Below are 26,776 nucleotides of genomic sequence, written 5' to 3' on the forward strand. Positions count from 1 at the left end.
TATTCCATTGAGAATGGAGTTGAAAACGCTCACTCGTGAAACTTACATACAAGGGCCATTGGATTCGGTTTTCGCATGATAGCGATAATTATCAAGGCCTCAGTTTGTGTTATCCACCTCAGCCTTCGGCTCCGGCAGTGTAACGTTTGCGGCGACCAAAAATCTAAATTCTCAAGTTTAAATTCTCAAGCGGCGCAATGGCGGTCAGTCGTAATTTTCTCGGCTCCGCCATAGCCACTTATTTATATCTGTTCTGTTGTTTAAGTCGCTCTTTAATTTATCTAAATACGCCCATTTTCTGTCCATCTTATGCCCTTGATGATTCTGGAGTTACAAAGACCACTAATGAAGTGGATTTATACCGTGCAAGTTGCTCGTCGTCCATGCGTTTGTTCCGCCATCTTGGATTTTCATCTTCAACAAGATCACATCGCTACTTCACTGCTCGGATATCTCATACTCCGAACTCTGTTTCTTCCTTTAACCTAACGAGTCTTCGCTTAACAACTAGTGGCGACATCAGCCCGAACCCTGGTCCACCAATTACGTCTTTTACAACAAATCGTCGAGCAGTTAAACATCGAAGCCATCATCATAGCCACCGCTCCAACGTTGTGCAGGTAAACCGCGTATCTGATCTCCATTTGAGTACATCGAACACTCAGCTGACCATGTGCACGTTAAATGCTCGTTCTATTTCAAACAAATCTGCACTGTTTGTTGATTATGTCGACGAATGCAAAGCTGACCTAGTTGCAATAACTGAAACTTGGTTATCAGACAACGACTCCGCTGTGTGCTACGAGATAACTCCTGCTGGCTATAAACTGTTACACTGCCCTAGGGGTGATCGTAGAGGTGGAGGTACGGCCCTCTTGTTCAGAGATAACATCAATGTTTCCAAGCTCGAAACTGTTTCAAGGATTTCCTTTGAATCTTCTGAATACCTTGTCTGCACTGGCTCCCTACGCTTTCGACTGGCAATCATCTATCGACCGCCGTACTCTGTTAATCATCCTGTGACTGTAAACAGCTTTATTGACGAATTTTCAGAGTACCTTGAATCTGTTATCCTATCTAACGACGTCCTGTGTTTAACTGGCGATTTTAACATCCATGTTGATGATCACAATGATTCAGCTGCTTGTCGCTTTTTGGATTTATTGGAGTCAATGTCTTTAACTCAACATGTGACAGAACCAACGCATGAACTTGGTCATACACTAGATCTGGTAATTACTCGAACGTCAGACAACCTTATTAGCGGTCGACCATCGCCTGACATTCTATTTTCGGATCATCTAGCGTTACTTTTCAAATTGAAAACACCTCGACCACCTCTCAAAGTTGGGCGTGTCTCATTTAGGAAGCTGCGATCAATTGATAAGTCTGCTTTTGCGGATGAAATCTGTAACAGCGAGCTTCTTCAAACGGATACTGAAGATCCTGACGAGCTTGCCGCCTTATTCAACAACACATTGCGTTCCCTGCTGGATCGGCACGCTCCTGTTAAGCAAAAGAATGTTACTATTAGAACTCGTGTTCCATGGATGAATCATGAAATTATATCGGCTAAACGTCAACGGAGGAAAGCTGAAAGGAAATGGAGGGCTTCTAAAGCACACATCGATTTACTATCCTATCGCGCAATGAGAAATCGAGTGACGTTTTTGAGTAACGAGGCTCGTAGTGCATACTATACAAACTTCATAACTGAGAACAGCACGGACCAGAGAAGGTTATTTAGAGCAAGTAAGTCCCTGCTGAATTTATCAAATGGTCCTGGCCTCCCACTGTCGACTAATGATTATCAGTTGGCTAATGATTTTGGAAAATTCTTTGCTCAAAAAATTGCTGATATCAAGTCTGCTATTGCAAACCAGAGCCGCCTTCCTGTCACCATTGACGCTGCCAGTACTGTGACTGCTTCCTGTTTTTCAGAATTTACTCTCCTGTCCGAATCAGAGGTGTTTGATTTAATCAAAGCTTCATCAAAGAAATCTTGTCTTCTTGATCCTATTCCAACCAAGCTTCTTACTGACTTCGCCGATGTGCTACTACCTCCGATCACGAAAATAATAAATCTTTCGCTTGATTCTGGTTATTTTCCACGCATCTGGAAAAGTGCTCTAGTACGGCCGCTGCTGAAGAAGGATGGATTACCTCTTGTTTTTAAGAACTACAGACCCGTGAGTAATTTGGCATTTATCTCAAAGCTGGTTGAGACTGTTGTTGCCAAGCAGCTACAGCATTATCTGAATGGCAACAATCTGTTCCCAGTGTTTCAATCCGCCTATCGACAGAACCACAGCACAGAAACTGCACTCCTTAAGGTTACGAATGACATTCTCCTTAACATGAACAGTCGACGTGTTACTCTGCTTATTCTGCTCGATCTAAGTGCTGCCTTCGACACAGTTGATCACGACACCATGCTACGTCGACTTGAGTCATCATTTGGTATACAGGGGAAAGCCCTCTCCTGGTTTACGTCCTATTTGTCTGGTAGAACTCAACGGATCATGATTAACGATTCGCTATCGGAACCTTTTAAATTAGAATGCGGTGTGCCTCAAGGTTACTGTCTGGGTCCGTTATTGTTTTCGTTGTATACGAGCAAGCTTTTTGAGATCATTGAATATCATTTGCCCACGATTCATTGTTACGCTGATGACTCACAAGTTTACATCTCATTTAGTCCCAACGACAGAGCTGAACAACTTGCTGTAGTGAGGAGTATGGAGGACTGCATCAGAGACATTCGTCTTTGGATGTTGAATAATGATCTTAAATTAAATGACGACAAGACTGAATTCCTTATCATTGGCACATCACAACAGCTGGGAAAGCTCGACAATATCAGTATACATGTGGGCGACTCAGACATACACCCCGTGCCAATTGCGAGAAATCTTGGTTCCTGGTTTGATTCAAGGCTCTCCATGGCAACACACATCACGAAAATTTGTGCCTCTTCATTTTACTACATTTATAATATTCGTCGGATCAGAAAGTACCTTTCACAGCAGTCAACTGAAACTCTTGTCCATGCATTTATAACGAGCCGCCTGGACTATTGTAATGGCCTATTATATGGACTACCGGACTGCTTGTTGAATAAGCTGCAACAAGTACAGAATGCTTGTGCCAGACTGATTCTTAAAGAACAGAAATTTTGTCATATTACGCCCTTAATTTTTAAGTTACACTGGTTACCAATTAGATATAGAATTGAGTTTAAAATATTGTTAATTACTTTTAAGATTCTTAATTTTTTAGCCCCTTCTTATCTATCCTCTCTTATTTCCCTTAGACCCCCCTCCAAATATAATTTAAGAAATTCCAGCGATAAGCTTTTACTTAGCCATCCATCATTTAAATCGAAAGCTACACTGGGGGACCGTTCCTTTACCTGTGCTGCTCCGAAACTATGGAACGAACTACCGCTGGATATTAGGAGCGCAGGAACAGTAAATATTTTTAAAGCTAAACTTAAGACTCACCTCTTTCGTAGTGCATTTTTATAGCTTTTTTAGCCATTCTAAGTTTACTTTTAATTGTTTCTTAAAATTATTGTAAGCCTATTTTAATGGTAATTTTTAATCTTGTAATGCGCATTTGAACATTTTATGGAATTTGCGCACTATAAATTTTTAATATTATTATTATTTAATATTATTTAAGGGGGTGTCGCTCCAAAACGCAGTTAACGAGGTGTTTGGGGACTATTTTACAAATCAAGATAACAAACCAAAGTTTACTGTTTGCACGAATCTTTATTCTTGAAAGGCAATTGACCACGAACCACAATCAACGATGAAAAATCACGATTAATCTCACAATCAATCAATCTATCGATCGTAAACAGAAACAACAATACAACGAAACTCTATCAATCTACTGAAATCTCGCGGAATACATAATCAAAGAATTGCGTGTAAAAACTGGGCCCCAACGTCGATAACGAGATTGACAATACAAATAAAACAGAACAAAAGTTTCGATATAAATCAAAATAATTTGGTGGCTCGTTAACAGCCCACTGTTCTTATCTAAATGGTGGGCGTTCACTCGCATTTGGCACGAATTTGGCCTTTAGATCTTAAATCAATAGAGAATACGGCAATATCGGTTTGTATATTGTCACCCAACACTGAAAAGACTAGACTAGAAAAAACAGAGTTACAAATAATAATTAATAATAATTTACATTTCTATAGCGCTAAAATTATAAAATATTCTAAAGCGCTTTACAACATTATTAACTACAAATATTAAAATGATAAACGATAAAATATCAAAACAAACTGTAAGCCAGCTTGAATAGATGTGTCTTAAGCTTTGACTTAAAAATCGTTACACTTGGACTGTTTCGAATTTCAAGCGGCAGTTCGTTCCACAAAAAAGGTCCAGAACGGGCAAAGGCACGATCACCAAAGGTCTTAAAGTTAGTTCTTGGGACCTTAAGGAGACCCTGATCGCAGGAACGTAGCTGATGACCCTTGACACTGTGTGGCTGCAGATATTCTTTTATGTATAGTGGGCCTTGGTTATTTAAAGCTTTATAAATTAAAAGTAACAACTTAAAATGGACGCGATAAGCCACAGGAAGCCAGTGAAGATTATATAAGGCGGACGAGATGTGGTGAAACTTGGGAATCCTAAAAATTAGTCGAGCAGCGGCGTTAAGCACCTTCTGAAGACGCTCTGTCTGGTACTTGGGTGCGCCAAATAAAAGGGAGTTGCAATAGTCTAAATGCGAAGTCACAAATGCGTGAACAAGAGTCTTCGTGGACTCAGGACTGAGGAATTTCCTAATTTGGCGAATTTTATACAATCCATGAAAAGCTTTGCTGCAGATCTTACCAATGTGAATGGACATGGACATATTGGAGTCAAACCAGGAACCCAGGTTTCGAATACTGTTGAGAGGCTGAATGGTAGAATTACCGACTGTGATGGAATCAATTGCGATTTTTGATAATTGATGGCGGGAACCAACAACTAAGAATTCGGTTTTAGAATCGTTAATTAACAGGCGATTATAAATCAACCATGAGCGGACATCCGAAATGCAGGCTTCAAGAGCAGCTATGGCGTGGTCTTGCGAAGATATGTCATTGGGTCTAAACGACAGATAAAGTTGTGTATCATCGGCATATCCGTGAGCAGAGGGGAGATGGTTAGCGATCACGTGATATAGTCGAGATATGTATAATATGAATAAAATAGGACCCATACAGCTGCCTTGTGGGACACCGCAGTTCAAATGAAAATCATCTGATGTTCGATCGTTTATGAGAACACGTTGTTTTCGGCCAGACAGATAAGACGCAAACCATTTATGGGCAGAGCCAATGATTCCAAAATCGCTTTCAAGAACATTAAGGAGAATCTGATGATCGATTGTATCAAAAGCAGCGCTTAGATCCAGTAGCACAAGAAGCGTAATTTCCTGATGGTCCATTGACATAAGAATATCACTTTGAACCTTAAGCAAGGCAGTTTCGGTAGAGTGAAATCTTCTAAACCCTGATTGTAACTGCGGCAGAGGAGCATTGTATTCACAGTGCTTAAACAATTGAGAAAGAACCGCCTTTTCGACGATCTTGGAGATGAATGTTAGATTGCTTACCGGACGGAAGTTTTTATAAGTTAACTCTAGACCGGGTTTCTTTAATAGAGGTTTCACAATTGCAGTTTTCCAATCATCGGGAACATAGGCGTGGCGAATAGACAAATTTACCATGCGAGTAATGGAGGGCGCAAGGACGTCAAGACAAGACTTCACAAGCCATGTAGGGATTGGATCTAGGGAGCATGAGGCATTAGACGATGTACTGATTATATTGCAAACATCTTCCACTGATAACGGCGAAAAACTGTCAAGTTCTACAGCTGGAGCAGCAGTATCAGAATAAGGAGGATTAACTTCAATATCACTGATGGAATCTTTGATGAGTTCAATTTTTTTAACAAAGAATTCCCCAAATTTATTCGCAAGTAGAACTGGGTCATCATGAGGTGGTAGATCATTAACATTAGGACCCTTACAAAGGAATGAAACCAATTTGAACAACTTCCCGGAGTCACCAGCGCACTGACCAATTAAATCTGAGTAATAAGAAGCTCGAGTAGACTTGAGAAGAGCAGAATATCTATTACAGATTTTACGATAAGCAAGCCAATCTGAAGAAAGACCACTTTTAAGAGCTTTCCGCTCAGCCTTGCGACGAATACGTTTAAACTGGAGAACATCAGCGTTAAACCAAGGGATCTTTGCACGAGTAACAAGAGTTTTTGTCTTTATGGGAGCATGTTTATCCAGGATTTCTGTTAAAGTCGAGGAGTACTGCTTGGATAAATCGCCAAGGTTGCTCTAGTGTGTGTCACTGCAAAGTACAGACGAGGTGATGTCCGATTTAAATGCATCAATGTCGATGTTCTTTAACCTGCGATATGACACAGACTTGGTAGAGATTGATGAACTTGGGAAGCGAATAAAACACTCAACAAAAAAATGATCCGAGATGGGTAAGGTGACGTTAATGGGACCCAAAATTAAGTCACTGGTGGATCGAGTGATGATAAGGTCCAAAATATGCCCAGAAATATGCGTGGACATCGTTACGTGTTGTGAGAGGCTGAAGGTTTCCAGCAACTCTTTAAATCTTATAGCACAATTGCTATGCACCAAATCCATGTGAAAGTTGAAATCCCCAGCGATAATAAGAGGTTCAGGACACATGACAATGTTTTCAAGATACGACGAAAACTCATCAAGAAATACCGACGCAGAAGAGTTGGGAGGGCGGTAAACAGCAACAATACGGATAGAGCGATTTGTTGTCTTCAAAATCCATTCGGAAAATTCAAAAGAATTATGTTCCTTCCCGTCCAGAAGTGTGGCATCAAAAGAGTCGCGGAATAAAATGCCTGTACCACCGCCAGATCGATTTGATTGCCGTGGAAAAAAAGATAAGATACAAACAAAGATACAAAGATACTCACATATCGGTCCCCCTTGTGCCAGATGTTGAGAAAACGAAAGGGCGAAAGTTTACCAAAACTATTAAAAAATTACGAAGAACTGATTAAAGCCGATGCTAAACTTGCCTTTTATACGCGCATGGTGAAGCTGAAAGGTCCAATTACAAAACAAATAGAAATACAGAAAAACAGATAGACATTGTAACTATGAACGTATCTAAGATCATTCTGTAATTAGTGAATTAATCAATAATCAATCAAAATATAAGCCATTTGACCAGTGTCCTTAACAGGCAGATAACACAAACTTTGGCCTTGATAATTATCGCTATCATGCTCCACCTCAACTAATAATTGTTAATTGTTATACTAGAATTCTCATTTTTTTAGTTTTAGTTATCGATTTTAAGATTTTGAATCTTTTTAAATTTATTTATAAACACAGTTTATCTTATTTATTATTGCTATTATTATTATTACTATTATTATTTTATCAATTTAGGTAATTAGTTAAATTCATTTGATTAGTTAGTTAATGAGGGCCCCACTGAAAACCGCCATGGCGAGTTGGGCTCCCTCGTCAAATATCATTATTATCATTATTATTATTATTATTATTATTATTATTATTACTATTATTATTATTATTACTATTATTATTATTATTGTAAGTTGTGCATCAGCCAAGAGTTTCCTCCTCAATTAAGCGTAGAGCAATGTAATGTCTTTTTATTTTACATGTCCGAAAGTTGTACGAAGTTATTGCATTATACAGATAGGGCAACAAATAAAGCCTTTATTTGCTCAGCCATATTAAACATTTACTTCGAATCTTACCTCTCGCCATACTATTGAACATAATAGGCTTTCCACTGATGTTAGAATGTTATCAAGTTATTTAAAGACAAGAATGTCCTTTGGAGTGAGGTCTATAATTCTCCCTCACCTTGAACACTAATGAGCGATTACGGAGTGTCGATTAGCTGGTGGGCACGAGCTCGAGGATGAGATTTACATCTATAGGTTTGCTTTAAGGATTCCTTGGAAGATAATTATGGTAAAGAACAGTAAATGTATGTCTAACGAATTCCAAAGGTAGTGGCATTGTAACAAATTGCTTCAATCGGTCGCTTGAAGTGTAGCAGCCACAGCCACCAAGATGTAGTTCTGTCATGAAAAAGAACTTATTTGGCATTTTCAGACCGCCACTCGTGACAGGTTTGGCATGGTAACGCCAGTTTACCGCGAGTCCGCTATTTTCATAGACTGACGTCCCGCTATGATGACCATGTGGTGGTTGATGATAACGGTTCGGAAGAAATGCAAAGTAGCTGTTGGGATTGCCGTCACAGTTCTTAAACTGTAATTTGATACCGTTAGATCTGAAACCCTGGTATGTTTTCTTGTTCGCAACTGAATTCGGAAGTATTCCAAGGAATATGTATTCCTTCATGAATTCGTTCTTCGGTTGAGTGTGCCCTGAGCAGCTATTGGCTAAAACGCCAAAATCGATGTCAGTGTAATGGGGGTGGGGCTGAATCAAAGTGTACGAATCGCTACTGTCAATCATTTTCTTCAACTTGAGTAAAACGTTTCTTTTGTCTTGGAAGAGAGCGTCGACAATTTGCTGAGCATCTGATCTAAGAGTGAGGTTGTGAGGGAGGAAACTGAATCCGCCTCCTTCAATGTCAAGTTCACAGTATACTTCAATTGGCTCAGCATTTGACATCGGGTAAATTCTGTACGGACCACTCACCGTTCCAGGAATGTAATGTTGAATTTCGTGACAGCGCTTGTAACACTACGGATAGCGACAAAATTTGTCGAAAACAAACACTTCACTATGTCACATGGCCTCTCTTTAGAGCGGAAATTTAGCAAGAAATTGGTGACCTGCCGACGTGAAAGATATTTATAACAGGAAAGCTAAAAAACGCAACAAGAAAACAGAACGAGGTAGACATTGAGTGAAAATTGTTACCCACGATAAAGTCGATATGGTTGCACGGATGCAAAAAAAGTTTAACGTAAAGAATGAACTCATTGTAAAATCCACGAAAAACTAATTTTTCAAAAAATTGACATTATCGGTCTAAATTGTGTACTGCTATTCAAATGCTTATAGAATTGATCCATGCCTTTCAGAACTTCTTATATTTTTGCTTGGTATAATTTTGTAACTTTATTTGTCCGTTTCAATGTTTAAGAAATGGAAGATGGGGGACAAATTAATATTTCGATACAATTATCCTCAATCGGAATCTTTAATAATTTTACCAACCTTTCCTTTCTTTATTTGCTGGAAGAGAAAGCCCCTTAGGAATTTGAGGGAGCCTTAACCGTCGCATGAGACTTCAAGAGCACATTCGTTCATTTCACACAGCACATTGCCTTCAGATGATCTGTCGTAGTTGTATGAAATACAGCTTGCTTCATTACGACCAGCCCGAATGCAGATTAACCAATCGTTGGTGTGAATTCGTTTAAAAACGTGTCCAGGCAATATGTGATTGCTTTTCGTTAATGGCTGCAAAGCGACGATCCTCTCGAGAAATATTATTAGATGAGGGACGAGACAAACGCATTTCTTAAACATCGCGGGGAAGATTTGAATTCAGATGTAATGGAAGTACGCGTTGCAGAGGAAATGAAACGATTTGGCAAGCATCCCAAAAATATGAAATGTGTATTTGGATGTATCCAATCAGGAGCGATTAAAAAAAAAAAAAAAAACACCTGCCTCGCACTTGTCCAACTCCTGCCCTTTTGTTCGTTTGAAAAGCATAATAAACTACAAATGACAAAAAGCTGGATCTAATATGTCGGAAACTTCTTACATACCGAAATGATTTTGTGCAGCACTCCTATTGTGTTTAAGGTATAAATTTTTCTACAGTAGAAGAAAACAAATAGGATATCGATCCGTAGACTTTTAAACATTTCATTAACGTATCTATGGGATTGCCCTCGGGCAGAAAAAAAAAAATAATGGTAAACCTTTGTGCAAAATTAGAACACACCGTTAGCATGCTGATTTTCACTTGTCAGCTACATGAAGAAACCGTGCTCAGCTGTGCAAACATTTTCTTTATCAGGGTTTCCGATAATCGACTTTAAAGTGGCGTTCCGCTTTAAATAGGTCGACCCTAATCTGATCTAAATTTTGTTTAAGATGTGTACAAGACAAGCCAAGATATCAGTCGCATCTTAAAAGGAATCGCTTCGATCCAATTTCATGTTTTCGTTGACTAGATGCTTCATTGTGTCATTGTTTGAAGATATTTGACAATTTTCTGCTAGGATTATTTAGCACATTCTCTTTCATAAAATGAAAGCTATGTTTGAAACAATCTTGGATGTCAAAACGAATTTTTTTTTTCAAAATAGAAATAGTTTTCTAAATGGATTTAATCGAAAATCATCATCGAAAATCCAAATAAAAACTGAAAAAGAATTATTTCCCAAACAACGGATATGAAAACGATAACTTTGTGATTTGCATTTCTCACAGTGCAAAGAGTAATTAACACAAGCGAGTTTGAGCCTACAAAAACAAAGCCAGCAGTGAAATAAAAAAAAAAATAAATTAATTAAAAAAAAAAACAGTTTCAAATCAGCAGCTAACCTCCTAGCCTTTAATAGTGCTGTAACAATGGTTGGGTTAGATGCTCTGGGACAGTTGGTGCACAGTTCCATTTCCTGTTCAGAAAAATTGACAAATCGACCCAATTTTCAAAAGGTTCTTACGTCAGATTGCGTAGGAATAATCAGGAAAATGTTTGATGCTAATCACCATGCTGTGGTCATTGACCTTGATAGGAAGTATTGATTGACGTTCGAACAACAAGTACATCCTTTTAGAAATGCAAATAGAAAGAGGGAAAAAGCGACCGCCTAATAGTGGTGAAAATAACGCTAATTTCGGAGAAAAAAGTCGGAACTTTGAGAATCGATCACTTGATACATGGTGAACGCTAAACACGATGCCGTTTAATACAGGTTTGACTGTTTGTAATTTAGACTCTTAGAAGAGAAGTTTCAATCATTAGATTAAAATGGTTAATGATGTGCCCATGTGCTGATCTCAGATGTCTAACGCGTAGTTGGGTTTCTTATAACCTACGTGTACTCTACCTCCTCCTCTTCCCCCTCTCCATAAGGAGAAACGGAAGGAAGGGAACGTCTACGAAAACCTAACACGAAATGTGTAATGTGACGTTACCCTTTTCCAAGAAAATATACGATGACTTTTATTGGTTAACCGTTTTATCGATTATTTTGTGAATTCTGATTGGCTAGAGTTGGTGGTTTTCTTTCACTGTAACGAATAAGATGGTTTACAGAGTGTCTTCATAGTCAACTTTACGGACAAAAGCGTTGTGCCAGGTTTTCGTAGACGTTCCCTCCCTTTCGTTTCTCCTTCGGGGCACAGCACGACTGCATGTAAGCTAGCTTTCTTACTCACTGACTGACTGGCTGACAGACCGGCTGACTGACTGGCTGACAGTCTGGCTGACTGAGTGATTGACAGACTTGCTAACAGACTGGCTGAAGTCCTCACAGAATGATTGATTGATTCAATGTCTATCTAATCTACAGTAACCTTAATGTTCCAAAAAAAGGATCAACTGTGATCCTGGTAACTCATTAACGAATTCCAATGGCAGTGGCGTTATATCCAAACTTTCTCCAGCGGTCACTAGAGCTGTAGCAACCGCAGCCACCAAAATGAAGCTCTGTAAAGAAAAAAAATTGTTTAGCATTGTCTGGTCAGGATAGGTGATTGGTTTTGCTTTGGAACGCCATTCTACGGCGAGCCCGCTTTGCTCTCAGCGTGAATCCTTTTGACAACTGACGGGAGTTTGATGATATCGGTTTAGGAAAAATGCAAAAAAGCTGTTTGGTTTAGCGTCGCAGTTTGTAAATTAAATTAAAAAGTCGTTTGCTCTGAAACCCTGGGGCGTTTTTTTTCCAGCCAGCAGTTTAGGAAGGACGCGGAGGAAGATGTATTCCTTCATGAAGTCGTTCACTGGTTGTGTGTAACAAGAGTAGCTATTGACCAAGACTCCGAATTCAACGTTGGCATAATTTGGATGGGGCTGGATGAGGGTGAATGACTCCCTGCCAGATACTTTGTACTTCAACTTTAACAAAATATTTTTCTTATCTTTGAAAAGAGCGTCGACAATCTGCTGGGCATCTGATCTGATCTTCAGGCTGGGGGGAAGAAAACCGAATACTCCCCCTTCAATGTCTAGCTCACAATATACCTCAACAGGATCGGCGTTTGGCACTGGATAAATTTGCTAAACACAGCTTTTCGCTACAGGATCCGTTTACTTGATTTCCTCACAACTCTCAGAATACTATAAGAGGCAACACTCAAAATTACGCCAGATTACGGTAATGCATAGTGACATTCCAATCTCTACAGAACTGATCTCTGTTACTTATTCAGTTATATGCCATAAAGAACGAAACTGGTGTGACTTAATAGGCTGATCATGTATGTTGATGATGTATTCTGTTCTTTTGGTTATGGGCATAAACCAAGAGGGTCATCCTATTAAGTTAGGCTCGATTACAATAATCTCCAAGGTATTCTAGCGATACAAAGTAATTTGAAAAGGGTTTGTGGATGATAAGTTTTGTCAAGTGGGATGAGAAGGTTCATCCTCTTTTGTTCCGGTTTATTTCTCGGTTTGCTTCTTGCCTTATGGATACGACAAATTGACCCCATTTTGTGGCACTTCAAGGGAAAATGTTGGAGAAGATATACGAAAACCCATTAGTCAGGATCATATCAGTTGTACTAACCGTTTCGAGATGAAGCAGCTGAGCAAAGCTAAACTCAGGCTTAGAAGTAAGGGTGGTGAAACCAGTCTCAGCATCTTGTACTGCTTCATCGTTTAGCTCGCAAAGCTTCTTTCCTTCCTCCTCCCCGTAATTTAATGAGCGACACAGTGGACGATTCCTCAAGCAGAGTTGTACACATGATACAAAACTGGACGCCGCCTGACGTTCTCTAACATGATCGATTAGACAATGATCTTTCACGATGTTATAAAATGACGAGCGGCTTTAAATAGCAGTCGTTAGAGTCGCTGCAGAAGCTGTCACGGCCAATATTATCATGGCCGCCTTCATGCTACGTAAATAAATATAAAGGTAAATGAATCGGAAGAGACGAGCTCAATCGACCTAACACGTTAATGAGTTGCATTAAGAAACTTACAAAACGTCCACAATTTTAATGGCTTGAAGTCCCTGTTGAAAAAATGTCAAAATATCCGTTTTTATTATATTCTCCTTTTTTAGATAATAACAACAAGAGAAAAATTAGGTGCGATTTCATAGATTTAACTCGGTCTTAGATCTTTGTTTTCTATCCTCTTTTTGGTCACCGTACTAATATCCGCCTCGATGTCTTTACTTTACCTACTTAGGAAAACTCATCCAGTGGACCCGTGATTTCGCTAAGGTCACGAATTGACAGACAGCGAAAATAGAAACTGTGAGTGATCCGAAACGAGACTCGTTCGTAGAAATGAGACTCGTTTGTAGAAACGAGACTTGTTTGTAGAAACGAGAACGATTTCACCGTATAGTTCAACGATCTTTCGTAACATCGTGTTCGTGGTCTAAGAACGTGTTTTAGACAACGAGCACGAAGCAGATCGTTAACGATCCCGGCCAAACGTTGACGATCTAATCGTCGACATCCAAATCTTCGACCAACGTTGAATCTTACGAACGGAGCACAAGTACAGAACGTGGGTTCTACGAAATTCCAGTTCGTATCTCGCTTTATTTTCAAATCACAATATCTTTAATTTGTATGAGTACAGAACGAGGGTTTACGAAAATCCAGGTCAACATTGTATTTTATTTTCTCATCGTAGTATCGTTACCTGGGACACAAAAGAAGGAAACAGATTGAATAGGGTGGGAAAAGGAATAATGTAGTCAAAAGTATTGGATGATGGATGTTCTAAGCGATTATTTGAGAAACTTTGAAGAGAAAACCACAGAGGATGATCCTTCGAAGATCAGCAGTTTATTAAACATTGATTACTACATTCTTAGGCAAATTTACTTTAGCACGTTTTCTTGATAAGATTTTTTTCTAACATTTCTTTTCCAAATACTGGACACGTTCCCGGAGAAACGCATGACGCGTAATTGCTGGAATGAACTACTTTTCCAAAAATAATTTTCGTGCTTGATTTTCACTGGCATCAACTTAAGAAAGTAGCGTTTAGTGAACAAGTAGCATTGCAACAATAAACTTTTAAAGAACTACTTCCCTTACACAATGAAATCCGATCGCTAAACCTGTCAAATAAGCGTGTACAGTTGCGCAGAAGTGGATCATGAACGAGAACAAGACATGAATCACGGCTAAATATAAACAAACGAGCTGTTATGGTATGAAAGTAACACAGCGGCTCTCCTGAAATGAACACAGCCTCGCTTTCTATTTTTTCTCGCGACACTCTATGGAATGAAATTGAGATTTTACCTACGTGGTATCTTTCTAATCAGTCTTCGTAAAAATCTCACCGTTATCGATGTCAGCAGGACATCAATAATGATAATTATTGTCACGATATTGCTTTTAATTTGGGTTGTTGACACAGACTCGTCGCTGAATATGTCTATTGAGATTAATGGCATAAAGAAATGGGGTTTAGTTGCAATTGTTCGCCATGACTTGGCCGCCGGTTACCAAGAGAAGCCTATCGCAGTTTTAAGTAGAGGACTCCAGGTTTCATACTATTCCAAGGGCTTGACGAAAGACGGCGGCATTTTCAATTTTACGCCAATCGGTTAAAAGCGGGGTGAATAATCAATGAAAAACCTGGAGCAGATTGACGTCAATATGGCGGACAAAAACATGGCGGAAGATAAGTACGGCTTAGTTCTGCGATCGGGGGCGATTTAAGTAGTCAGGCTTTCGTACTTCTCCAAGCACTTGAGGAGAAACTCCCACATTTCAGGTTTTACGGCAATCGGTTAAAAGCCGGCGGAGTAATCAGTGAAAAACCTCGCGCAGAGATCGTATTGCGATCGATGGAAAAACGATCGTAAACAGATCTTTGCATGCCAATTGTCAATGGCGTTTCCCTTTCAAGCCATTAGACCTGGGCAAGACAAAGTCAATCGACATCTCTCCGAGGTTCTAGGCTATGAAACTCCTACCTTTAAACGTAAGTGACTTATGATGTGCTCAAAACGGAAGAAGAAAGCACATGTATGCAAATTAGTTGTTCTTGGTGTGGTTTTACGGCGATTATAAGATTTCTAGGAGGGATTTCTAGTACAGGGTTTGTGTTGTCTCTTTCAAATTACCCTCTTTTGTCAATAATCATAATCGATGATCAATTAATTAGTTATTAACTCGGTTCCTAACTCGGTTCCCAACTCGGTTGTTAGTTTATCTCTGACTGTTTTGTTTTCCCTTTCTCTGGGTTTTTTCTCGGGAGGTAAAAAATCCATTCCCAAAGAAAAAGTAAGTAGATCTTCATCGGCTTGTTCGCTTGTTGCCATATCTAATTTAACTTTTTTTCGGAAGTTTATTCCGTTTTTTAAAGAAAAATGCTGAGGTCACTCGCGCGAAAAAAAATTTTCCGCGAGGCATTTGTTTGCTGACGTCACCAGTGTGCACAATGGGAAAATTGAAGCACGCTCGCGCAATTGAATTTGATTCACGAATTTACAAGCTATGCTATAAAACCAATTAGGCTTACCAACAATGCAGATTTAATAAAAAAGTTAATCACAATTAATAGTAGAGAGGGAAGTTCTTACAAGCTTGCGCAAAAGTCTACTGCAAACTCAATCTGTTCCTCTTGTGGTTTTGATTTGTACCAGTTACGACTAGAGAGAACTTTGTCATCTGGTTCCTTTTTAGTTTTTTCATTGTCCCTGTGTCCGCTTTTGCTTTTAACGACAATTTTCAGTTAGTTGATAAAATGATCATTTATGGGGAAACTGAAAAATTCAATATCTCTGCTGTTAAAACCAATTAGGGTCACCAAAATGGGAATTTGACAGAACGTTAATAAAAAAACTCGCTCTGTTTTTCACCTCTTTATTTATTTTGAATAATCACAAATCTAGAATTGGAACCAGAAATCCGGCATTTCACTATAAGAGTCCTCGGGAAAATTTTTATTAATTTTATTTCAGCTTTAACACCTTACTCAGTATTTATATATTTTTTTATTCTTTTTCATCACTTCAAAGTCATCGAGATAGGAGACTTAAAACTCTTAGAACATGCGATAGGGAAATATTTATACTTCCTTAGATATCATACTTCTTTAATTAAATATCATTAGTTTTCCTCTTTTATTACATTGAATTAGACTATAAATATTTCGTGGATATTGCAAACTTGTAAACATCACGCATTTTATGTAAACAAAGGGCCATAACAAAAGAGAAACCTAAACTATAAAGAAGCAGAAGTCCAGATATTGTGCAGCTAACCTATTTTACGCAAGCTCTTTAAAAATTCAGTTCAGATATAAGATCTGTGTGCCCCCCTCCTAACTTGTGCACGCCAGATACGAATCAAATAGCTAACCAACCGTGAATCATTATTATATTATTCGATATTTACGTTTGACCTAATTGGATTCTGTTTAGGACCATTAATTCTCTCAAATAGGATACAATCTCCACTCGTTTTATGGCTGAGTGACAACTAGAATGAGCATTTTATAGTTCTCCCATTGAAATCTTGTTTCAGAAATTTCCTTGTCAAAGTAAAAGCTCTTGCGAAGAATGACGGCCATGATTATTGAAGATGAAGCAGTATCACCGAAGGTCAATCTTTAATCAGATGCGAAAACATTTACTTTATTCTGGTTTGCCAATAATCTAGTGTCTGACGATAACTATCAGCACTATATAAACAAAAGACCAACAAACAAGTAAACAGAAAAAAAACTGGCCAATGTGCCTATTTTGGTGAAACATTTGCGGCAACGGGATATCCACAACACAGCTAGCTTTCTGCATATCAATCAGTCATTTATGCTATACTCGTAACTTTATTAGCTAGGTCACAGAGCTAAAAAAAGGCAAGCACGCAGAAAACAAAGGTGTATGTGTGTGTGTATGTGTGTGTGTGTGTGTGTGTGTGTGTGTGTGTGTGTGTGTGTGAGCGTGTGTGTGTGCGTGTGTGTGTGTATGCGTCCGTTTTTCTGTATGTGTTTGTGCGTGCGTGCGTGTGTGTGTGTGCGTGTGTGTGGGGTAAGGGTAGAGCAGTATTATCGTAGTCTGTTGATTTGTGATGTTCACTGTTGGTACTTGCCCAATTCTGTTTGACATATAAAATTTCTGATTGTTATACACTAGCTTACGATCCGCGTTGAAAACGGACTACTTTGCTTTGTGTCGCAAAAAAAAGTATCGCAGGCTCAAAAAAAATTGATTTGACAAACCATCCAGTCTCGTGACTTTGGCCAGGTTGTATTGAGTGGGATTCTTTTTAATAACTCCCCTGTAGGTTATGCATCATTAGAATTCGATTCCAGACAGTCTTCGCGCTAAAAGAAATGCAGTCACATAATTTTTCCTGAGCTCACAAACGGAGCAGTGCTAGGACATTTTGAGAATCTGAATTAAGGATATGCGCCTAGTGAAAATCGAGCACGCTCGTCTGCCCATGCCACTGCAAGTACAAAATAAACAGACTGGGGCTTCAATGTAACATCTAGTTTTATTTCATATGCGAGGTTTTTCGATCCACTTGTCTTTATCAATTATCATCGCAAAGCTTTGTCACTCCGATCGTAAGTATTTTACTCCATGCTCAGGTCTTGTTGGACGCTTTCGTCCTGCTTTCCGCATCCAAAATCTCTTGCCATTTGACAAACTGAGGATGGTAAAAAGTTATGTTGATAATTATCAACCATGAAGAATGTGTTTCATCTCGGTGTATTTTGCTTTTTTAGTTCACGTTCAAATTCAACTAAACTCACCGCTTCTCCGGTAATTATTCGTAGATGCCCTTCTCCGACCATTATTCGACGATGGAATGTTGACGCCAATGCTCTCAATTTCGTTGACAAAATCTGCAATAAAAAGAAGAGTGGCAAGAGAAATAACAGTTTGAGGCTTCATTGTTTCGTTGATTGCAACCCTAGTGGGTTAACAACCCAGTTATTACCCTTTTATATTGTATTTTTATCATATTGCATGTTTATTTTAGTTCACTCGATGGCGCCGATCGTCTGGACCATGATGCCCATAAATGCCTAATATAATATTATCAAAAACATCTCCGCTTAACACGGAACAAACTGGAGCACGGAATGTTAATTTGGATTCTCACACTTAATAATATTTTCTTAGTTAAGAAAAGAAATAAGGAAAAAAAATAAGGTCTGGTTTGCCCCAAATTTTGTTCCTGCCAAGTCACATCTCAGGCAGCTACTCTTTTATTGTGGAGAGTCTGCGTTGTCTTTAGTTTAGCAACCATTTTAGGCAGGTGTTGTTTCCTCGATGTCTGCTCTCTAATTCATCGTGTTAAGTAATTAAAAAAATAGTAGAAACCGAATTTGTAAATTTAAACGATGTTGAAGAATGAAATTGCTTAAATAACTCAAAATAGAATACAAATAAATAAAGGCTGATAGTTTCTAAAGAAACTGTTTGGGGCTGCGTCGGTGGGGGTAACGAGATAATTTGGATGTATCAACAAAGTTGAAATGGTAAATTGGCCACCATAACGATTACAAAAGCTGACGTATCAAGCGTTAGCTCCGACGAGGGGCTAATGCTCGAAACGTCAGCTTTTGAAATCGTTACGGTGGCCAATTTACCATTTTAACTTTGTTGATATATCCAAATATTTCAAAATAGAATAGCCTTAATCACGGCATGTTTCGTTATACACTTTGGATTTTTTACTGATGCATATATTGGTAAATGGTGCATGTCTTATGGCAAATACACCTTGCGGCTCAAAAAACTAAAGGGGAGCGATCACGAAACAAAAGCAAGGCTTTTATAGATTGCACCTGTTTCAGTTACGTCCGAAAAAATATATCTCACCAAAATTGCACCATGGATCTTAATCGCAGTCTTTACACCTGTACAGTATAGTTTGCGTCGTACACGCATTTCTTTGACGCCAAAGGGTTATATATGTGTATGTATTTTTTTATTTAGACTATAAATGGAACTCGAAGTTTGTTTGAAATTTGAAGGGAACTTAATGAAGGGATCACGTTACTTCATTATAGGTCGAATAAATTGAATGAGCGCCGAGTACGGAAAATTGTTACGTAGTATAACATATTGCGGCAAAGGTTATATAGATTTAGCCAAGCCTAAAAGCGGAGCTCCCAATGAGTCAATTTTGCAATAAAATTTCTTTACATGTATTAAAATTTTTAGCCAAAAATTCATTCAGTATAGATTAAACCCATTGACACTTACGTGTAACATGTCTCTGAGAAAAGTCAAACTTTTGCAGAAACCAAGAAAGCAAACACAATCCGCAGTAAATTTTTAAAAATCATCTTTTCCAAACCATAAGCTCCAGCGAAAGAAGACCAATTAAAGAACTTTTTTCCGACGAAAAAAGCGATAAGTACATATTACGTTTTAACTCAAAAATCAAGATGAAAAATAAAAATCGCATAATATTTTCGCATGCGTGTAAATGGGCATGTGGATCATATTTGAAAATGGAATATGCGAATTTTTCTGTGAGTGAAGAGATCTCAAGTTCCATGGGATCTATCAAAAGGAAGCAAGACTAAAATAGCCCCGAAATATTTCGGGACGACAGATTTATTCAAAACAGTTATTGATTTGCTGTTATAAGCTAAAAACGTACGAATTTCTTATGTGTACAAAGCCCACGTGGTAAAATTCATCATGCTTAGATCGTTCTTTACTTGCCTTCGAGGCCACAAATTGCGCAGTGTTATGTTGAATATTCTAAAAAAATCTTCGATTTGACGCAAAATCTTCTATTAAACAATACTTTTTGAACACATTGTTACTCAAACGTAATATTTACCGGGTCATCGAATCGTCAAATTGTCGCTAGGCCCTGCTTGGAGTCCGAAACTTCGGTTTTCACTTTACGTCCATAATTCGCATCGCCTTGAGAGTCAGTGTCGCTGACTCGAGAGCTTATTCTGTCACCTTGAAGACCTTGATATCCATTCTTTTCCGAGCAGAGCATTCTATAGCATTGTTACTTTACAGTCTGAGTTCCACAAGGTCTAACTCGATCGCAAATGAACGAAAAATCCAACCTGAAAATTTTGAGAGTCGGCCGCGCGGACGCCATATTTTCAAATGGGATCATATGGTACTTTCGTGATAGCATACATGACAGAGGGCAAGTAGTACGTGCGCTCGGTCAGTCACGTGACAACCAAACGAAAAGAGGTTGACAATGTTCCATGGGTATGGGGTTCTGCCCCACGGGCGCGAAGCGCGCGTGCGAGCCCCGCTAAAAATTGCAGTTTTAGTTTTCATTTAATTTTTGATTCGCTTTTAACACATATATACTTTATTCCCAAGATTTATAAACGACAGTGATAAAAAGGATAACATGCAGTTAAGAGAAAAGGAAGAAAAAGAAAAAAAGGAAATATATCGCTTTTCTTTGTAGGAAGTTGTAGAGGTGTGTACAATGACATTGCTCATTCAAGTACACGGATGTAAGAAAACTTAGTAAAATAAAAAAAATAAAGGAGGAAGGAAACCTCCTTATCAAATGAAAGAAGTAGCTTTTGAAGAGGTTAGTCAATTTGTTGAAAAAGCGTACAGGATAATTAAAAGGTCTAGCTAAAGTAACAGAGTTTTGATAGACCAAAAAAGACGTATTCTATTTTTACAGAAAATATTTCCCTTTGGCAGTCAAGTAACTGGGAATATGAAGCAATATGTTTTTTTTCAAAATCTAGAAAGAACCATAACTATTTAAATCATTTTAGAAAATTGAGTAAAAAATAATAGAAAAAAAATCAATTTTATTCAAATTTTATTCAATTTCTCAAGGATAATTTCTTTGACTTAGCACGGTCTATATTAAAAACATGGTGCACAATTGTTTGTGGTTTTAAACTTTAGAGGTAAATTCGAGTGAATTCAAGCAGTAAAATTGGAAAAAAAATTTATGAAAGAGATTTTGATAGCAATAGGAGGCCTCAGTAGTAATCGTTTAAAATTTCATTCATCAGGGACAAAACTGAAAACACCACATTCATTATTAAAAAGTCTCAGGAACTACATTAGTGTATACATGTAGAGATCCATCAGAAGTAAATAATCATAAAATAGGAATCTGCTGAGGTTTCCATCTCGAACATTATAACACTCACTTACTTCTCCCATTGTCAAGCGATTTAAGGTCAGTTAGCTATGATACCATTTTATTCTAAGCTGTGGCTACTGCTGCAAATGATATTATCTAGCCGGACAAGTAAAGATGATGGAAGACGGAGTCTTATATCAACAGTTACACGAGAAAACGCCAGGCTGGAGAGGCATTTGATTGAAAGTCTTCCTGCAGCCAGTCAAATAAAATGCTGCCATTATTGCGCGAAGAATGCTCGTTGCCTCTCAATCAACTACAAGAAGTACCCAAAAGACCTTCAAGGACGCTGTGAGTTAGACTTTGCTGGGTTATCAAATGACCTCGACGACAAATATCTGATGTCCGCGAAAGGATTCGTCTTCTCCCAAATAAGATGTCGTGAGGTAAGAAATTTCTTCATATCTTTCATTTACCAAAGAAGAAGATTTCGAAAGGGTAACATTTTTCATCGCTTTGACGCCCAAGGTAATTAACTATTTATTGAAGTAAGGGCTGTATAATTATTTTGTTTCCGTCGCTGGATTGTTGATATGTCCTGAGGCAAAGAGGAAGTGTGAAAAATAAAAGTGCACAAAATCCTACATAATTTTGAATATTAGAGTGAGAAAGATATCCTTATTTTACTATGCATGATCTGCAGACTTATTCAGAATATATTTTTCAAAGGTTTATTATGATAACGATATTCTTAGTGCGCTGTGAAACTTGGCTTTATCTACAGAAAATCATAAAAGAATTTGGTTCCCATGTGATTGAAATTTCTACATCTAGTTCTCGCATTTATGCAGCATTTGAAGAAGACCTAAATTCCTTTAAGAAATTATTTTAAATCCGCTGCTTATCTATGTGCAAATACAGGAGGATCAAATGAGGTGCCCTAACGCAGAAAGGGTTTCATCAGGTAAGCATACTATACCACTGCCACTAGATTATCAATTGAGAGGAAAAAATTACCACCTGCATTATGACTGTTTCGTCACTTTCATCACATACATATACTATTGCAGGAAGCTGCTCGTGAGTCCGCAACACCTTGTTCACTGTGATAACGAATATCGTTGTCGATAAGAATACAGACCACGCTAAACCACTCTTTATTTCTTAAATCTCCATCATCATTATTAGCGTTATTACCACTTGGTTCAGTTTAACCTCACCAATCGTTATTACTAAAAATCGAATTCGTCGACTCTTTTGAATTTATACTTTGCAGTTGATAGTGCTAAAAGAGAAAGTTTAGTCATGTAGGCAACTCGCTGAACCGGGGGAGTCAACAATGTCACAGCCGGTACAGCTGTGACTCTTTCTGCCGTCGTATATTCATTCACCCTTCTGCGTTTCAGCTTGCAATGTATTTAATTTATTTTAGTTCCTCTTATATTATTAGTAATACTATTAGTATTATTTCTATTCACATTTGCAAGAACCCCTTGAAAGTATCTTCAGGGTCACAAACACCTGAGGTCAGTTAAAATTCCAAATCAAAGTACATGCAAACATTATTTAAAGAGTATCATGTAGCAGTGATGCTGGGAATAAAGAAGAATTGAAGAGACAGCGACAGACTTTTGGTGTTTTCCGCTATATAAGAGTAAGGGGGGGTTTACGTTGACAATTAACCGTAAAAAATAAGCCCTTTTGACGGTTGACAGTCAAATTTTAGGTCATTTGAGGGTCGACGGTTAATTTTTTGGAATGTCGTTTATAAAACGAACTAAACGCGCGAATTTGGCTCTGACTCTTCATAATGACGCGTTTTTAAAGAACGGTTTATTTATAACACCTTTTATTAATAAATGACTGACGTCTCACGACACTCGAAGGGTTTCCACACCGGAGGTCAGTTCTGTCGCTAACCAGTTTTACTTGCGACTAGAAGTTAAAGGTCATGGACAAAAGTATTTTTGTGATATGTGAATACTTTTGTTTATAGCAACATAACTTGATCCCAACTGAGGCAATCTTTTTGTTCTTAATCAAGGATATCTGAGACATTTTGCGGGCAACATTAGCTTGCTGATTCGACGATTGACGGTAAAAAATTATTGCGTTTTTGAGGGTTGACAGTTAATATTTTGGCCATTTGACTGTTGACGGCTAACTCGATGGAGACCCTCAAGAATGGTATACTGACTCGGCTTTTTCTCGGTTTTTTTTTGGGCGTTCTGAACCAAGTCTGTGGTCATTTTCCGTAAAAGTTCGGTCACAACTGGTTTGCATCGCATTAGCAACAGATACTGACTTAGCCACCTTTCTCAAGTTAAATTACAACGAAGCCGGACTTCAATAAAAGACTCATCCACTGAAAAAAAATTATTGACACCGGCAAAACTAAACTTCTGTGACAACAGCAACTATACCATACAAAAAATGCCTTTTCAGAACAATCTCTTGGATCTTTTAAAGTCTGCAAAAGTAGCCTAGTTCAATAGGAATATGTTAGACTTGGATGAAGAAAGACTGCCCAAAGAGCAGTTGTTTTCTTTAAACTCTACCTGTTTGGCGACGCAAAACCGAATCTTCCATAACAGTTTTATCCTCTGTCCTTGCGTGTTAGTGTGATTACGGTTAACAAATGGAAACAGGAGAAAGTTTTGGTCATTATTGTCTCTTGGCAGAGACAATTAACTATGAATACCACCTTCGAATAAACGTACATCCCGCGACTATATATTCAAATCTTCTTCCATCGTCAACAACATCGTCTGGACAGAAACGATCAATACTTTTGTTTCGTTCGATTTTCCTTTAATTGGTGGAACCAATTAAGGGAAAGAAGAAGGGAAAGGAGGGAAAGAAGGGAAAGGAGGGAAAGAAGGGAAAGAAGCCTTATCAACTTCAAACTCGACAAAAACGTAAAAAAAAAATTAATGTACATGATTCTGACAGACCCTAGCAGCGAAGTTGTAGAATTGGAATTCGAAGTATATGTATATGATTTATCGGTCTTGGATTGACCGTCAAAGTCTCTATTTTTACTGAAAATGAGCTTTAAAGAGCTGATAAAAAGGATATAGGCATACATGTTTATATTGAGGGTTTGTCGTCATTCCACACGTAAAACTTGTTCCAAAGTGAAACGCTGCTTATAAAAAAGGAAGAAGAAAACACTTCAAGATACTTACGAATTCTACCATATCACTGATGATCACAACCTATTTTTTTTTAAAAAAAGATGTTCCGGTGGGTAAGCTATCCCGCTAGTATCACGACTAGGATTAAGTGTGTTTCAGTGGTTTGTGTTCTTAAAATTATATACGTCCAAAAGATGCTGTAACCAGGAACTAGGCCCAGCTGTATAGCACTGCGATGTACGCCTATGTATCTTGAGAGCTTGTTGTTATTCCGCACGTAAAACTTGATCCAAAATAAAAGGTCGCTTATTAAAAAAGAAAAAGAAAACAGTTGGAGATGCTTGCAAGTCGAGCGAGCTAACTTGATAATAAATAACTTATTCAAACTTTTAAAGGAATTCTTCAGAATTGGCAAAATTCTACTATATCCGACATTATCACAACCTTCTTTTAAAAAGAGCAGTTCCGGTAGGTAGCCCATCCCGCTAATTTCATCACTAAGTTTGAATAATTACAAATCTATGATAGGTTAAAAGAATGATGAAAACTTGGACAATGCTGTATTTTTCACATCTAGGAAAACAGCCGCTTGCGTCAATGACTCAGAAGCGAAAACTACCCTCGGAGGAGCCGTGATAATTCTGCCGAGTAATACGACATTGACTTTGAATAACGTCTCTTAACTGATTATGCCACGGAGGTACTGGATAAAATCCGATCCAACCCTCAGCGAGTCTTAAAAAACATGAAAGACCGTCGAGGATGCATGTTAGACCGCTCAGAAAAACTGAAATCACCGGAACAATGGGGTTAAAAAACTGCCGATCACTTTAGATCGCCGCGATCATCAGTGGGAACGCGTGAGCAGTCGACCCCAATCGCCTGATGAAGACTAGCAGTAAGCAGTCGAAACCTCACGATCTATATCTCAAGCGAGACAAACAATGAAACAGTTTATTATTACTTACCACACGATGAACAATAACCTTTATTTACGATATAAAGCTTTCTCTTACCCGGCTGAACCTTGGAGAAGCCTCATCAACTTCAACCGCGACATAAAAGTAAAACTTTAAATTAATTTACACGATTTTGACAGACCCTTCGGGTGATGCTCTAAAATTGGAATTGCAAAGTGTATATGATTTATCGAGACTCATTCCGAGCTTTGACCTGCCGATAAAAAAACAATATGGGCATGTGTATATCGAGGGCTTGTTGTCATTCCGCACGTAAAACTTGTTCCAGAGTAAAACGCAGCTTTTAATAAAAGAAACAGAAACACGTTGAGATGCTTGCGATTCGCGTGAGCAAACCTGACAACAAATAAACTTATTTAAGCTTGAAGGGAATGTTCAAGAAGCTTGAATTGGCAAAACTCTACTGTATCATTGATTATCACAACCTATTGTTAGATGAGATGTTCCGGTGGGTAAACTTTTCCGCTATTATAACCTCTATATTTAGCATTAAGTGTGTTCCATTGGTTTGTTGTGCTGAAAGGATATGCGTCCTAAACATTAGGTAACCAGGAACACTAAGCACAAAGCACGAAGATAGTTGTAGCGAGGGAAGTTGTTATAACTCGGCGCAAAAGTTCATTGCAAAATCAATCTGTTCCTCTAGAAGTTTTGATTTGTACCAGTCGCGTTGAGAGAGACTTTATTATCTGGTTCCTTCTTTTTTTTTATCTTTATCCCGCTTTTGCTTTTAAGGACAATTTTCAGTTATTTTAATGAAATGATCTCCTACTTAGACCATAGGGAAATTATAAAAATTCAATTTCTCTTTAGTCTCAAAACCAATTAGGCTCAGTAGCAATGTAGATTTGATAAAAAGTTAATAACCATTAATTGTAGCGAGGGAAGTTTTTACAACCTAGCGCAGAAGTTTATTGCAAACTCAATCTGTTCCTCTAGTGGCTCTGATTTGTACCAATTACGACTAGAGCGAACTTTGTCGTCTCGTCTCTTTTTATTATTTTCATTGTTCCTGTTCCCGCTTTGGCTTTTAACGTCAATTTTCAGTTATTTGGTAAAGTGATCTTCCATAGGGAAACTGTGAAAAATTCAATATCTCTTTGCTGTCAAAACCAATTAGGTTCACCAAAATGTGAACTTTACAGAACGTTAATAAAAAAATTCACTCTGTTTTTCACCACTTTATTTATTTTGAATAATCAAAAATCTAGAGCTGGATAAAGCGGCCCAGCCTTTCACTATAAGAGTCGTCGGGTATTTTTGTATTAATTTTATTTCAGCTTTAACATCTTACTCAGTATATATATGCATTGTTTTTTATTCGTTTTCATCGCGTCAAAGTCATCTAGATAGGAGACTTGAAACTCTTAAAACAT

General features: G+C 38.2%; 1 long non-coding RNA gene and 2 pseudogenes across 1 annotated transcript; all 3 read right to left on the reverse strand.

Moving 5' to 3' along the window:
• Nucleotides 1-8,069: 8,069 nt before the first annotated feature.
• Nucleotides 8,070-9,605, reverse strand: LOC148735728 (uncharacterized; annotated as a pseudogene).
• Nucleotides 9,606-11,637: 2,032 nt separating this feature from the next.
• On the reverse strand, nucleotides 11,638-13,619 carry LOC148735729 (uncharacterized; annotated as a pseudogene).
• A 4,084-nt stretch (nucleotides 13,620-17,703) lies between these two features.
• Nucleotides 17,704-18,609, reverse strand: LOC148735730 (uncharacterized). Its single transcript, XR_015999169.1, has 2 exons — nucleotides 17,985-18,609; nucleotides 17,704-17,878 (listed from the first exon to the last, which is right to left on the reverse strand). It is a non-coding gene; the product is annotated as an uncharacterized LOC148735730 (long non-coding RNA).
• Between the last annotated feature and the right edge of the window lie 8,167 nt (nucleotides 18,610-26,776).

The sequence above is a fragment of the Stylophora pistillata genome, chromosome 3 (assembly GCF_964205215.1).
Source record: "Stylophora pistillata chromosome 3, jaStyPist1.2, whole genome shotgun sequence".
In the NCBI taxonomy this organism is placed as follows: domain Eukaryota; kingdom Metazoa; phylum Cnidaria; class Anthozoa; order Scleractinia; family Pocilloporidae; genus Stylophora; species Stylophora pistillata.